Genomic DNA, 15,962 nt, shown 5'->3' on the forward strand with positions numbered 1-15,962 from the left:
ATATATAGTACTGTATATATGTCAATTGCAATCTCCCAATTTATCCCTCTCCCCCCGTTCCCCCTTGGTAACCATAAGTTTGTTTTTTTACATCTGTGACTCTATTTCTTTTTTGGAAATAAGTTCATTTGTGCCATTTTTTAGATGCCAAATATAAGTGATATCATATAATATTTGTCCTCTTCACTCAGTACAACAATCTCTACAACAATCCATTCATGTTGCTGGAAATGGCATTATTTCATTATTTTTTATAACTGAGTAATATTCCACTGTATATATGTATCACATCTTCTTTATCCATTCATCTGTTGATGGACATTTAGGTTGATTCCATGTCCTGGCTATTGTAAATAGTTCTACAATGATCATTGGGGTGCATGTATCTTTTCGAATTATGGTTTTCTCCAGACACATGATCAGGAGTGGGATTGCTGGGCAATGGTAGCTCTATTTTTAGTTGTTTAAGGAATCTCCATACTGTTCTCCATACTGGCTGCACCAGTTTACATTCCCACCAACAGTGTAGGAGGGTTCCTTTTTCTCCCCACCCTTTCCAGCATTTATTGCTTGTAGATTTTTTTGATGATGGCCATTCTGACTGGTGTGATGTGATACCTCACTGTAACTTTGATTTGCATTCTTCAAATAATTAGTGAGGCTGAGCATCTTTTCACCTGCTTTTTAGCCCAGCTGTATGTCCTCTTTGGAGAAATGTCTATTTAGATCTTCTGCCCATTTTTTGATTGCATTGTTTGTTTTATTGATATTGAGCTGCATGAGCAGTTTGTATATTTTGGAGATTAATACTTTGTCAGATGCTTCATTTACAAATATTTTCTCTCATTCTGAGAGTTGCCGTTTTGTTTATGGTTTCCTTTGCTGTGCAAAAGCTTTTAAGTTTCATTAAGTCTCATTTATTTTTGTTCTTATTTTCATTACTCTAGGAGGTGGATCAAAAAAGATCTTGCTGTGATTTATGTCATAGAGGGTTCTGCCTATGTTTTCCTCAAAGAGTTTCAAAGTATCTGGTCTTAAATTTAGGTCTTTAATCCATTTTGAATTTATTTTTGTGTGTGGTGTTAGGGAGTGTTCTAATTTCATCTGTTTACATGTAGCTGTCCAGTTTTCCCAGTACCACTTACTGAAGAGACTCTCTTTTCTCCATTGTGTATTCTTGCCTCCTTTGTCATAGATTAGGTGACCATAGGTGCATGGGTTTATCTCTGGACTTTTGATTCTGTTCCATTGATCTATATTTCTGTTTTTGTGCCAGTCCAATGCTATTTTGATAACTGTAGCTTTGTAGTATAGTTTGAAGTCAGGGAACCTGATTCCTCCAGCTCCATTTTTCTTTCTCAAGATTGCTTTAGCTATTCATGGTCTTTTGTATTTCCATACAAATTGTAAAAATTTTTGTTCTAATTCTGTGAAAAATGCCCTTGGTAATTTGATAGGGATTGCATTGAATCTGTAGATTGCTTTGGGTAGTATAGTCATTTTCACAATATTGATTCTTCCCATCCAAGAACACGGTATATCTCTCCATCTGTTTGTGTCACCTTTTACTTCTTTCATCAGTATCTTGTAGTTTTCTGAGTATAGGTCTTTTGCCTCCTTAGGTAGGTTTATTCCTAGGTATTTTTTTTTGATGTGATGGTAAATGGAACTGTTTCCTTGATTTCTCTTTCTGATCTTTCATTGTTAGTGTATAGGAATACAAGAGATTTCTGTGTATTAATTTTGTACCTTGCAACTTTACTAAATTCATTGATGAGCTCTAGTAATTTTCTGGTAGCATCTTTAGGAATCTCTATATATAGTATCATGTCGTCAGCAAACAGTGACAGTTTTACTCCTTCTTTTCCAATTTGTATTCCTTTTATTTCTTTTTCTCCTCTGGTTGCTATGGCTAGGACTTCCAAAACCATGTTGAATAATAGTTGAGAGAGTAGACATCCTTGTCTTGTTCCTGATCTTAGAGGAAATGCTTTCAGTTTTTCACCACTGAGAATGATGTTTGCTGTGGATCTGTCATATATGGCCTTTATTATGTTGAGGTAGGTTCCCTCTATGCCCACTTTCTGGAGAGTTTTTATCATAAATGGGTGTTCAATTTTGTCCAAAGCTTTTTCTGCATAACTGTGATGATTATATCGTTTTTATTCTTCCATTTGTTGATGTGGTGTATCACACTGATTGATTGCAGATATTGAAGAAATCTTGTATCCCTGAGATAAATCCCCCTTGATCATGGTGTATGATCCCTTTAATGTGTTGTTGGATTTGGTTTGCTAGTTATTTATGAGGATTTTTGTGTCTATATTCATCAGGGATATTGGCCTGTAATTTTCTTTCTATTTTAAAAAAAACTATAAAAACCTCACAGTCAGCATCATACTTAATAGTGAAAGACTCAATGCTTTCCTTCTAAGTTTGGGTACATGGAGAGGATGTCCACTTTCACTACTCTTATTCAACATGGTATTGGAAGTTCTAGCTGCTTCAATAAGGCAAGAAATAATAGCCATAAATGTTGGAATAGAAGAAATAAAATTCCCTATTTGAAAATTACATGAGAGTCTACATATAAAATCCCAAGAAATTTACAGAAATAAAGTAATAAAATAAACTGTTAGAACTAATAAGTGAGTTCAGCAAGATTGAGGGTTACAAGATCAATGCAAAAATGTCAATCATATTTCCATAGACTAACAATGAATAACTGGAAATAAACTAGAAAAAAACAACATCATTTATAATTGCTCCAAAAAATGAAATACCTAGTTATATATCTAAGAAAGCATGCACAGGATCTCTACGTTTAGAACTATAAAACATTGTTGTAATAAACCAAAAATCTGAATAACTGGAGAGACCATATTCATGCATTGGAATACTCATCTAGTAAAGATGTCAATTGTCTTCAAAGTGTTCTATAGGTTTAAGGAAATTCTCATCAAAATCCTAGCAAAGTTTTTTGAAGACATAGACAAGCGAATTCTAAAATTTATATCGGAAGGGTAAAGACTTACAGTAACCAAAGCAAATTTTGAAAAGAATAATAATGCAGAAGGAATCACTTTTTCTATTGTCACAGCTTACTACTATACAGCCATTAATCAAAACTGCATGGTACTAGAGGTCAAATAGACACATAGATCAATTGAAGAGAATAGAAAATCCAGAAATAGGCCCATAGATTTACACCCAGTTGATTTTTGACAAACGTGCAAAAGTAATTCTGTGGAAGACATATGGTACAGAGAAATTGGACCTTCATACAAAAATTTAACCTAACATCCTATATCATAATTAACTAAAATGCATCACAGACTTAAATGCAAAATGTAAAACTATAAAATTTTTGGAAGATGGAGAAAATTTTCAGAACCTAGAACTAAGTGAAAAGTTCTTTAATTTGCCACTAAAAGCATGATCCGTAAGAGGAGAAAAAGATAAATTGGACCTCATCAAAATTAAAAATGCATTCTCTGTGAAAGATTTTGCTCAGATTATAAAAAGTAAGTTACAGACTAAAAGAATATATACATAAACCACATATCTGACGAAGTATCTAGAATATATAAAGAACTCTCAAACCCAACAGTAATAAAAACAATTAGAATCTATCCAATTATAAATTTAGAAAAAAGACATGCACAGAAATTTTACCGAAGAGGATATACAGGTGACACATAAGCACCTGAAAAGATGTTCAACATCATTAGGCACTAGACTTACCATTACACACCTATCAAAACAACTAAAACAAAAAAGCGATACCACCAAAGGCTGGTGAGGATGTGGAGAAACTGCTGATCACTCATACATTGCTGATGAGTACTCAAAATGCAACAGTCACTCTTGGAAACAGTTTGGCAGTTTATTTTAAAGCTAAGATTGCTATTACTATATGACAGAGCAATTACACACTTGGGGTTTTATCCCAGAGGGATGGTAACTTATGTTCATGCAAAAACTTGTATATGAATATTTATAGCAGCTTTATTCATATTAGCCAAAAAATGGAAATGGCCCAGATATTCAACTATGAATGTATAAATAAACTGTGATGTATCCATACCATGGAATGCTACTCAGAAATCAAAGGAATGAAATATTGATGCATGCAATAACTTGAATGAACTTCAGAGGTATTATGCTGAGTTAAAAAGCTGATCCCAAAATGTTATACACTGTATAATTCTATCCATATTACATTCCTAAAATAACAAAATTATAGAGATGTAGGATAGATTGGTAGTTGCCATGGATTCAGGATGGGGGTGGACTGTATGTGGCTTTAAAAATGTAACATCATGGAGACTTGTGGTAATTAGCCAAAACTACACATGTGGAAAAATTGTATAGAACTTAGAACCACACACACACACACACACACACACACACACACACACGTGCACACACCCACACAGATGAGTGCATGTGTACCTGGAGAAATATGAATAAACTCTATGGATTGTATCAAAGACAGTTTTCTGGTTTTGCTATTGTACTACAGTTATGCAAGATGTGAACACTGGGGGAAGCTAGGCAAAGGGTATTCATAATATCTTGTAAATTTCTTAGCAATTTCCTGTAAACCTATAATTATTTCAAAATAAGAAGTTTAAAATAAAACATAATGGCATTTTCATAGATATCTTATTGTTATTGATTTCTAATTTAATTTTACTGTGATCAGATAAATTGTTCTATAATATTTTGATCATTTTATATTTATTGAGACGTGTAATGACATTGCAAATGGATTATGTGAATATACCATGTTCATTTTAAGAAGAGTGTATTTTGCAGTTGTTAGTGTAGCATCCTAACAATATTATTTAGGTCAAGATAGTTAACAGACTTGTTCATACTCTCTCTGTCTTTACTGAGCTTCTGTTTAAGGTCTGTTAATTGATGATAGAAGTATGTTTTTATATCTTACTTTGTGGAAATTTTGAATTCTCTCTTCAGTTCTGTCAATCATATATATATGTGTTCACTGAAAAAACTGTTATTAGCATATACACATTTATGTTTGTCATAAATTACTGGAAAATTGAATCTTTATCAGTTTGAAATGTCCCTCTAGTGATATTCTTTGTATTAAAGTTTATTTTATTTTACATCATAGCTATTCCAGCCTTCTTCTGCTCCATGTTTGTATGGTATATCTTTTTCTATCCAGTTACTCTCAATCTGTTGATATTTGTCTTTATATTTTAAATGAGTTTCTATGGACAACATGTAAAGTATTTAAGCTATTAGCATATAGGATAACTATTTATATAGTTTGATTCAGGCCTAATATTGTGTTATTTGTTTTAGGTTGGTTCCCTATCTTTTTTTTTATATGTTTCCCTTTTCCTGGCATTTGTTGGATTAGTTAATAATTTTTAGAATTCTATTTTTATTTGTCAATTGGCTTTTAAGCTACATCTCTTTGCATTAGATAATTTTTATTAATCTATATGAAAGTTCACTGATTCTTTTTTTTGTCCTACCCATTCTATTATTAAGCCCATCTAGAAAAATTTTAATTGCAGATATTGTATCTTTTGCCTTTAAAATTTGCATTTGTTTCTTTTATATTGTTAGTATATCTCTACTGTGATTTCCCATCTTTTCATTATTTACAACATATTTTCTTTTAACATACTGAGCATAGTTATAAGGAATGCTTTAAAAAAAACTAGCCTGATAATTCCAATAGCTAGGTAATCTCAGGATTGGCAACTGTTGGTTCCATTTTCCTTTGAGATGGGGTCATATTATCCTGGCTTTCATATGTCAGATAACTTTGGCTTATACCCTTGACATTTTGAACGTTATGTCATGGAGATTCTTGATTTTGTTATATTACTCCAAGAATATGGATGTTTTGGCTTTAGCAAAAATTTACTGGGTTAGACTCAGGCTGAAAATTGTTATATCAGCATTAGCCCAGAACTCATTTCAGTTTCTTAGGCCTAACTTGAAGCTGATTTCAGCTTTCCCCATGCATGCAGGAGTCAGATAACAACCAGAGGCTTAGGCTGAATTTAGACACAGATTTTTTTTCTCTGTTTCTCCTCTTTCCTAGGTTACTTATTCTCTTACAGTCCTTATTGTCTTATGTTCCTTTTCTGAATATTCTGGCCAAAAATAAAATGGTGTTTACCCTGTAGTAGCAACCGTAATAATTTTGTTGTCCTCAGGGTAAAGCTGTAAAAAACAATTGGGTTAATCATTTCATTTGGATCATTTCATTTACTACATGTTTCCACCCCGCATAAAAATCTACCTACACTTTTTTGGGGCTGAAAAACACTGAGGTGGTTATTTTTCATGTACTTTTAATGGAATGTATAGCTGTTGTGTGCAGGAGGATCAGCTAATTAAGCTCTTATTTCTTAACACCAGAAGCAGAACTCCTCTTAAAGCATAAGGAATCACAAAGGCCAAATGTAAAGAAATGAACATTTATAGCAGACAAAATGACCAACTAAAATAGTACAAAGTAATAGCAAAGAAAATACATGTTAAATGAGTATTATTATGCATTAAGAAGCCCACTACAAAGGTATAAAAATACTATTAAAATATTGATGTTTATTTATCAGAACTTAAAAATATATAACACAAAATATATAGAACTACAAAGAGAAATTGAGAAATCCACACTCATAATTTGATCTTTTAAAAAATCTTTCTGTTACTGCTTAAGGCACACTACTATAAAAATATAGAAGTTTTGAATTATGCTATTAATCACGTATATTTCATGAAATATTATACATATGGTCAACATTTATTCACTTTCCAGAAGTATGCTTGTGTATAATAAATGACCAATTATTTTGTTCTTATTCCAACTTCCCCTCATCATGCATATGTGGCCCGTACATTGTAGTTAGACTTTTAGAATCATTTGGATTCCTATGGAAGAAAGCCCAAAACATTGAAAGGATATTAAAGTTAAATATGTTCAAAGATTTTTTTATATTTAGAATTATGTGTGATGTGGATTTAAGGAGCAAACAAACAAAAAGCATACCTTTCTTTTTTTTTTGATCAATAATATGAAACACTCAAGAATTAAGAGGACATTGTAATTTAGAGAGCTGAGCTTCATGTGGACATTGATGAAAAGAGTGTTTGGCATTTAACTCCTGTAAATAAAGCTGCTGAATAGAACTACTTCAGTAATCAATATTATCTAATTCAGAACTATAAGACTTTTTAGTTGTAAAGGACAAGGGAAAATCAATCAATCAAGAAAATGTTCTCACCTTGTTGTTAGATTTCTCAATCAAAAAAATATGCTATTTATCCTCTTATTCTCTACCAGTCCCTACAATGTAGTGAAATAAACACATTTTATTTATTTTTTTTTCTTTTTATTAGTTTCTGCTTTATAACAAAGTGAATCAGTCATACATATACATCTGTTCCCACATCCCTTCCCTCATGCATCTCCCTCCCTCCCACCCTCCCCATCCCACCCCTCCAGGCGGTCACAAAGCACCGAGCTGATCTCCCTGTGCTCTGCGGCTGCTTCCCACTATCTATCTACCCTACGTTTGGTAGTGTACATATGTCCATGCCTCTCTTTCGCTTTGTCACAGCTTACCCTTCCCCCTCCCCATATCCTCAAGTCCATTCTCAAGTAGGTCTGTGTCTTTATTCCCGTTTTACCCCTAGGTTCTTCATAACATTTTTTTTTAATTCCGTATATATGTGTTAGGATACGGTATTTGTCTTTCTCTTTCTGACTTACTTCACTCTGTATGACAGACTCTAGGTCTATCCACCTCATTACAAATAGCTCAGTTTCATTTGTTTTTATGGCTGAGTAATATTCCATTGTATATATGTGCCACATCTTCTTTATCCATTCATCCGATGATGGACACTTAGGTTGTTTCCAGCTCCGGGCTATTGTGAATAGAGCTGCGATGAACATTTTAGTACATGTCTCTTTTTGAATTATGGTTTTCTCAGGGTATATGCCCAGTAGTGGGATTGCTGGGTCATATGGTAGTTCTATTTGTAGTTTTTTAAGGAACCTCCATACCGTTCTCCATAGTGGCTGTACCAATTCACATTCCCACCAGCAGTGCAAGAGTGTTCCCTTTTCTCCACACCCTCTCCAGCATTTATTGTTTCTAGATTTCTTGATGATGGCCATTCTGACTGGTGTGAGATGATATCTCATTGTAGTTTTGATTTGCATTTCTCTAATGATTAATGATGTAGAGCATTCTTTCATGTGTTTGTTGGCAGTCTGTATATCTTCTTTGGAGAAATGCCTATTTAAGTCTTCTGCCCATTTTTGGATTGGGTTGTTTGTTTTTTTGCTATTGAGCTGCATGAGCTGTTTATAAATTTTGGAGATTAATCCTTTGTCAGTTGCTTCATTTGCAAATATTTTCTCCCATTCTGAGGGTTGTCTTTTGGTCTTGTTTATGGTTTCCTTTGCTGTGCAAAAGCTTTGAAGTTTCATTAGGTCCCATTTGTTTATCTTTGTTTTTATTTCCATTTCTCTAGGAGGTGGGTCCAAAAGGATCTTGCTGTGATTTATGTCATAGAGTGTTCTACCTATGTTTTCCTCTAAGAGTTTGATAGTTTCTGGCCTTACATTTAAGTCTTTAATCCATTTTGAGCTTATTTTTGTGTATGGTGTTAGGGAATGATCTAATCTCAAACTTTTACATGTCCCTGTCCAGTTTTCCCAGCACCACTTATTGAAGAGGCTGTCCTTTCTCCACTGTACTTTCCTGCCTCCTTTATCAAAGATAAGTTGGCCATATGTGCGTGGGTTTATCTCTGGGCTTTCTATCCTGATCCACTGATCTATCTTTCTGTTTTTATGCCAGTACCACACTGTCTTGATTACTGTAGCTTTGTAGTATAGTCTGAAGTCAGGGAACCTGATTCCTCCAGCTCCATTCTCAAGATTGCTTTGGCTATTCGTATCTCAAATGTTTTATTTCCCTAAAAATCATGTTATTCCAATCACTCATCATCGCAAGTACAATAGGCTCAAAACTGGTCCTCAAGTTCCTATATTAGTAGTTGCAATCTATTCTCCACACTGCCATCAGTAATCTTTAAAGCAAAAATCTGATCATTTTACTCTCCTTCTTAACACCCATTACCCAAAGTGGTGATCAAGATTATTTATGCTATTTTAGGGGAAATATTGTACTTTCTTTTTATATTAATTTTACCTCATCTTAAAAATCTTATTTTATATGCTTTATAATGGACATAACATATTCATTATCAATTTATAAATACATAAAAATGTACATTAATTGCATGTCCATGTTCAATTACTTTTTTAACTGATAGGGATGCACAATCAAAACTTAGGAGAGCAATGACCTCTAAGAAAAATTCCAAATTACTTAGACTGATATCCCAGGCACCTCCATATCTTGCCTCAGCCTCTTTCTCTAGCTTCAGCTCCTACCACTTTGCTCTCCAACATCTCTCCAGAAAGAATGCAAATGGGGCTTTTTCTTTCTACCATCACTGTCCTTGGTACATACTGCTCTTGCATTTTTTACACCCTATCGAACTTATTGCACTTACCATAAGATATTTAGGCAATTTCATTCATAAAAAAACTTCTCCATTAAACGAAGTTCTGTGAGTTTAAGAGCTCTGTCTTCTCTCATTATCCAAATTTTCTAACTTAACTCCTGACCTATAGTAGGCATTCGATAGCATTGAGTTGGTTCAACAGACACCCTTTTCCTACCCACCCTGTTCTTTTGCTGAAGTTGTATAACTTCATTTAATGCTCTGTAGCATCATATGTTTAGAATAACATCCTAGGACTTCCCTTGTGGTGCACTGGTTAAAAATCCACCTGCCAATGCAGGGGATAAGGGTTCAAGCCCTAGTCCAGGAAGATCCCATATGCCGCGGAGCAACTAAGCCCGTGTGCCACAACTACTGAAGCTGCATGCCTAGAGCCCATGCTTCGCAACAAGAGAAGCCACCACAATGAGGAGCCTGTGCACTACAATGAAGAGTAGCCCTCGCTCACCACAACTAGAGAAAGCCCACGTACAGCAACGAAGACTCAAAACTGCCAAAAATAAATAAATAGAATAACATCTTTGTGTTCACTTGACGACTTGCCTTTCTTAAAATCTATCATTAATTCTTTTGGGGAGCTATTCTCCAGTCATCATAGGACCACAAATGAGGGTTAGAGAAGCCTAGGCACTATTTTGTACCTTGTCACAGTGACCCTGGAAGCATTTCTCTTCCTTCCCTCACATATTCTATTTCTTACCCTTTCTCACTTTAGATTATGGATTTGTGAAGCAAGCATGCAGGTTATTTTATAGTAATTAAATAAAGGGATTTTTGTGGATGTTTATAATAAATTTTAAAATTCATTAAAATAAGATTATCAGAAAGTTGAATGAAAAAATGGATTATTTTGATTTATACTTGGAATTCAGTTTGAATTGTTTCAATATGAGTTATTATTAATATTTTATTTTACTTTTACCTATTTTAATTTCTTCAAAATTACAAATTAAGAAAAATGCACATTTGCTAAAAATTTAAGTATAGAGTAAAATTTGAAATTTCTCTTTTAATACTGTACCCTAATTTTACTCTCCTCACTATAGTGACAACTATTGAAACCTTAGTCTATGTCCTTTTCTTTTTTCACTCAGTAATTCATGAATAGATTGATTCAACAGTTATCTATTGAATACCTAATTAGTGCCACACACTATGCTGCTGACACAGGATAAATAAGAAAAATAATGTCTTCATGGAGCTCACAGTGGAGTGGGGAGGACAACAATGAATGAAGCACAAGTAATAATTACAGGTTACATTAATGTTCTGAAGAAAATAAACAAGCGAATGAGATACTTTAGATATGGTGTTCTTGTTCCTCTGAGAAACAGACACCAAGATGAGCTGAGAAGTACAAGAGGTTTATTGTGGGAAACACCTGTGAGAGAAAATGTAGAGTGAGCCAGAGGAGGCTGAGAGACCTCTGATTGTGGTGATAGTGCAGCTCTAACTTCTGTGAGGAAGAGAGGGAAGGAGAGAAAGTTGTAGAACTGAAGCTCTACTAAAGTTTTGACTGATGGGGAGTCCTCAAGCCAAAGTCACCTGTCAGAGGAGCCCTGTATCTCCTAGGAAGGAGCCCAACTTAGCATACCTGTTATATCCAGGCATTGGCTGGGAGCAGCATTTGTGAAGTGTGACCTTGGTGTCAATGTGGTGATGACTTCAGAGTGGGGGAACGTGGAGAGAAACTGATCAACTTTGCACCCTGCTGTTGGAGATCTGAGTAGAACATATTCATCACTGCCTCATACAGTATCCAAAATATCCTCTCTGAAGAGATGAAACTTGAGCTGAGACTTAAGCCAGTCATTTTAGACAGAGGGACCAGTAAGTACAAAGGCCTAGAGTTAGGAAAGACATGCTCTGACCCATGAATAGAAGGGAGACACTAGGCTGAAGAAAAGTATGGTATGAATGGAGGTTTCAGAGGGAGGCAAGAACCTGATATGGTCATGCAGGGATTTTAGGGCCAAGGCAAAGAGGGTTTGTTTCTTTTTTTCACATAGAGCAGAGGGAGTCCATGGAAAGGTTTTAAGTGGGAGTGACATGTAATTTTATATGTTGCAAACATTCTTTAATCTATTGTGTAGACCATGTATTGAAAGAGGGCAAGAGTGAAGTCAGGGAGAACCAGTTAGGAGGCAATGCAATAATACAGGTGAGAGATGGTAGATTGGACTAGACTGGGAGCAGTGGTATTGCAGATGGATTCTAGGTCTTTCCTTTCATGAATATATTTATTAGACTATACACGTTATGCTCTGATTTGCTTTTTTACATAAAAATATATTTTACAGATCATTTCATGTCAGTTGTATACATCTATTACTTTCTTTATAAACCAGCACATAGTATTCTAAACCATACTGATTTACCTATTTTCCTTTTACTGAACATTTAGGTAAACACTTTTTTTATCTTTATCAAATAATGTGACAATGAATATTCTTATACATGCTTCATTGTGAACAGTGTAAATATTGTTGAGAAAAGACTTAGAAGTGGAATTCCTGTGGATACTTTAAAATTGAATAGGCATTGACGATCATTCTCCTAAAAGACTGTACTAATTTGTACTCTGATGAGGAATGCAAGAGATGGACTATTGCCTCACATTTTGCTAATATTTGATATTATCAATCTTTACTTTTTTTCAAACTTAGGGGGAAATAATTACTTTTAGATGGGTGATATTGAGGAAAAGAGAAATATTTTTTGTTGCATTTAAGGAACATTATAACACCTATCCATCATTTCTATTGTCTTGGCCGGATTAGATGAACCAAATATTAGTGTATTAAGTTTCCTGGGACTATCATAACAAATTGCCACAAAGTTGGTAAATTAAAGCAACAGAAATCAATTCTCTCACCATTCTGGAGACCAGAAATCTGAAATCATGGTGTTGGCAGGGCTCTGGGAAAGAATCTGTTCCATGTCTCCTGTTACATCTGGTGACTGTCAGCATTGCTTGGCATTTCTTGGCTTGTTGGTTACATTGCCCCAGTCTCTGGTTCCTGGTTAACAGTGCCTTTTCTTCTGTGTGTGTATATGTCAAAACTCGCTCTACCTCTCTCTTACAAGAATACATGTGACTGCATTTAGCGGCAACCCCAATAATCTAGGATAAACTTCTCTTCCCAAAATCTTTAAATAAATCAGATCTTTCTCCATATAAGGTAATATTCAAAAGTTCTGAGGTTTAGGATATGGACAGATCTTTTGGAGGGCATACAATTCAGCCCACTACAATTAAAGAACTCACATTTCCTCCCATTGTCATCACTACATGAAAGACAATGGTAGAGGGAGTAGAATTCAGGATTCAACAAATTCCCGGATTACTAATAAAGTCTAAGCACCTTGTCATGTGTCAGTCATTTCTATTTTCTTTTGTATGAATTACCTGTTCATAGCCTCTGCTCCTTATTCTCCTGAGAGAATTTATTTTATTTTATTTATTATTAGGTCATATAAATTATATTGTTTGAATTATTTTTTACATTGCTTTGAGGGTTTTTTTTGAGTTGTTGAGTTCTTTATATATTTTGGATATTAACCCCTTATCAAATATATGATTTGCAAGAATTTTCTCCCATTCCAAAGTTTGCCTTTTCATTTTGTTGATGGTTTTCTTTGTTATGCAGAAGCTTTTCAAGTTGATGTAGCCCTACTCTTTTTGTTTGCTTTTGTTGCCTTTCCTTTTGGTGTCAAATCCCAGAAATCATCACCAAGACCTATGTGAAGGTCTGTATGTTTTTTCTAGGAATTTTATGGCTCAGGTCTTATGTTTAAGTCTTTAATCAATTTTGAGTTGATTTTTGTGTATGGTGTAAGACAAGAATCCAGTTTCATTCTTTTACATGTGGCTGTCCAGTTTTCCCAGCATCAATTATTGGAGAGACTATCCTTTCCCTATTGTATATTTTTGGCTCCTTTGTCATAAGTTAATTGACCATATATGCCTGCGTTTATTTATGGGCTCTCTAATCTATTTCATTCATCTTTGTGTCTGTTTTTATGCCAGTAATATACTATTTTGATTACTATAGCTTTATAATATAGTTTGAAATCAGGAAGTGTGATGTCTCCAGCTTTGTTCTTCTTTCTCAAGATTGCTTTGGCTATCTAGGGTCTTTTGTGCATCCATACAAAGTTTAGAATTGTTTGATCTATTTCTGTGAAAGTTGCCATTGGGATTTTAATAGGGATTTCATTGACTCTATAGATTGCTTTGGATAGTATGGACAGTTTGATAATATTAATTCCTCCAATCTATCTGTGAACATGGAATATCTTTCCATTTGTTTGTGGCTTCTTCAATTTCTTTCATCAATGTCTTATAGTTTTCAGCATACAGATATTTCACCTCCCTGGTTAAATTGGTTCCTAGGTAGTTTTTTCTTTTGGATGCAAATGTAAATTGGATTATTTTCTTAGTTTTTCTTTCTGATGGTTTGTTATTGATGTATAAAATGAAACTGATTTTTTGTATATTGATTTTGTATCCTGTAACTTGACTGAATTTGTTTATTATTTGAAAGGTATTTTGGTGGTGTCTTTAGGGTATTCTATATATAAAAACATGTCATCTGCAAATAGAGATAGTTTTACTACTTCCATTCTGATTTGGATACCTTTTATTCTTTTTTTCTTGTAAAACTGATCTGGCTAGGAATTCCAGTATTATGTTGAATAGGAGTGATGAGAGTGGGCATCCTTGTCTTGTTCCTGATCTTAGAGGAAAAGCTTTCAGCTTTTCACTATTCTGTGTGACGTTAGCTGTGGGCTTGTCATATATGGTCTTTATTAAGTAGAGGTATAGTCACTCTATACCCGCTTTGTTGAGAGTTTTTCTCATAAATGGATGTTGAATTTTGTTAAAAGCTTTTTTGCATCTATTGAGATGATCATATGATTTTTATTTTTCAATTTGATAATATGGCATATCACATTGATTGATTTGCAGATATTGAACCCTCCTTTCATACCTGGGATAAATCCCACTTTATTATGTTATGTCCTACTTTTAATGTGTTGTTGAATTCAGTTTGCTGATATTTGTTTGAGGATTTTTCATCTATGTTCTTCAGGGTTACTGGACTGTAATTTTGTTTTCTTGTAGTGTCCTTGTCTGATTTTACTAGCAGGGTAATGCTGGCCTCATAAGATGAGTTTCGGAGTATTCTCTTATGTTTCATAAGTGTTCAGTCATTAAAACCTTTTAAAGAGGTATTATTATCTTCACTTTACTGATGAGTAAATTGGAACTCAGGGCAATTTAATAGCTTACTTAATATCAAACCCAGCCATAGATCTGTTTATAGACTATTCTGTTCCATTGAATATTTTCATTTTAAACACTTCATCCCTTAAACTTTGGTTTCCAAATAATGAATTAAAAAAGGAATTCTCTGAAATAGGAAAATAAAGAAGTCAAAGCATTTGATCCAATGGCAAAGGAGAACAGTAAGCTATATTTTGACATAAATATAATGTAGACAATAAATGTGAAGATGGAAGTAGGATTTGGGTGTAAGACTTGAGGGAGGCACTCTGGGGTACACTGTTAAGTACATAAGAAACTGAACATAAGACTCATAATATTGATCGAATTTTTCTGATTAGGTTCACTTATAACCCTGTAAATGTCCCATTAGACATGTTTTCATTTAGATGAAAGAATAAAAGAGCAAAAATTATTTTCTACATAGAAAGTATAAAATAAAAAACACCCGCACAAACATTTAGACATAAACATTTAAGCCCACACATTTAAACAAAGAAGATCAATTTCTTTCATATGGTGTGTTTGAATTAACTTCTCATTTCTGATCCTGTAAGCATATTGTGATACTTCAAACAATAATCAGGTAAACAAAAGTACCTAATTCATGATAAAAGATAATGGTCATTTTAATAACTGATTTTAGCTAAGAGGGGGATTGCTTTCTTTTTGTTTGCTTTCTGCTTTTTAATGGGGGAATTTATAATGAACATGGATGTTTCAATAGATATTTGAATGTCAGAGTCCACAGCCATCCGGTACAATATAGGCAAAACAATATGCAGACCATCTGGGCTTATTGCCATTATCCTGCAAACTGGTTAGGCATGAGTGATCCTCTGAAGCCTAATTCCAGTGCACCCTGGTTTGCCTGTTTCAAAAGAGCTCCATTTGCCAATATTTTGGAGCAGGTGCAGAGCCATTCTGGAGGTTGCTGCTGAGGTTTATGCAAATGTCTGGCTTAACTGGACTGTGGGCTCAGATTTCCTGCTGCCAGAATACTGAGACTTGGACATGTTTTGGCTTATATTTCCCTCTTAACTTAATTCATTCTCCTTCTACAATTTCTTTC

The sequence above is a fragment of the Mesoplodon mirus genome (assembly GCF_964341445.2).
Source record: "Mesoplodon mirus genome assembly, chromosome: X".
Lineage (NCBI taxonomy): Eukaryota > Metazoa > Chordata > Mammalia > Artiodactyla > Ziphiidae > Mesoplodon > Mesoplodon mirus.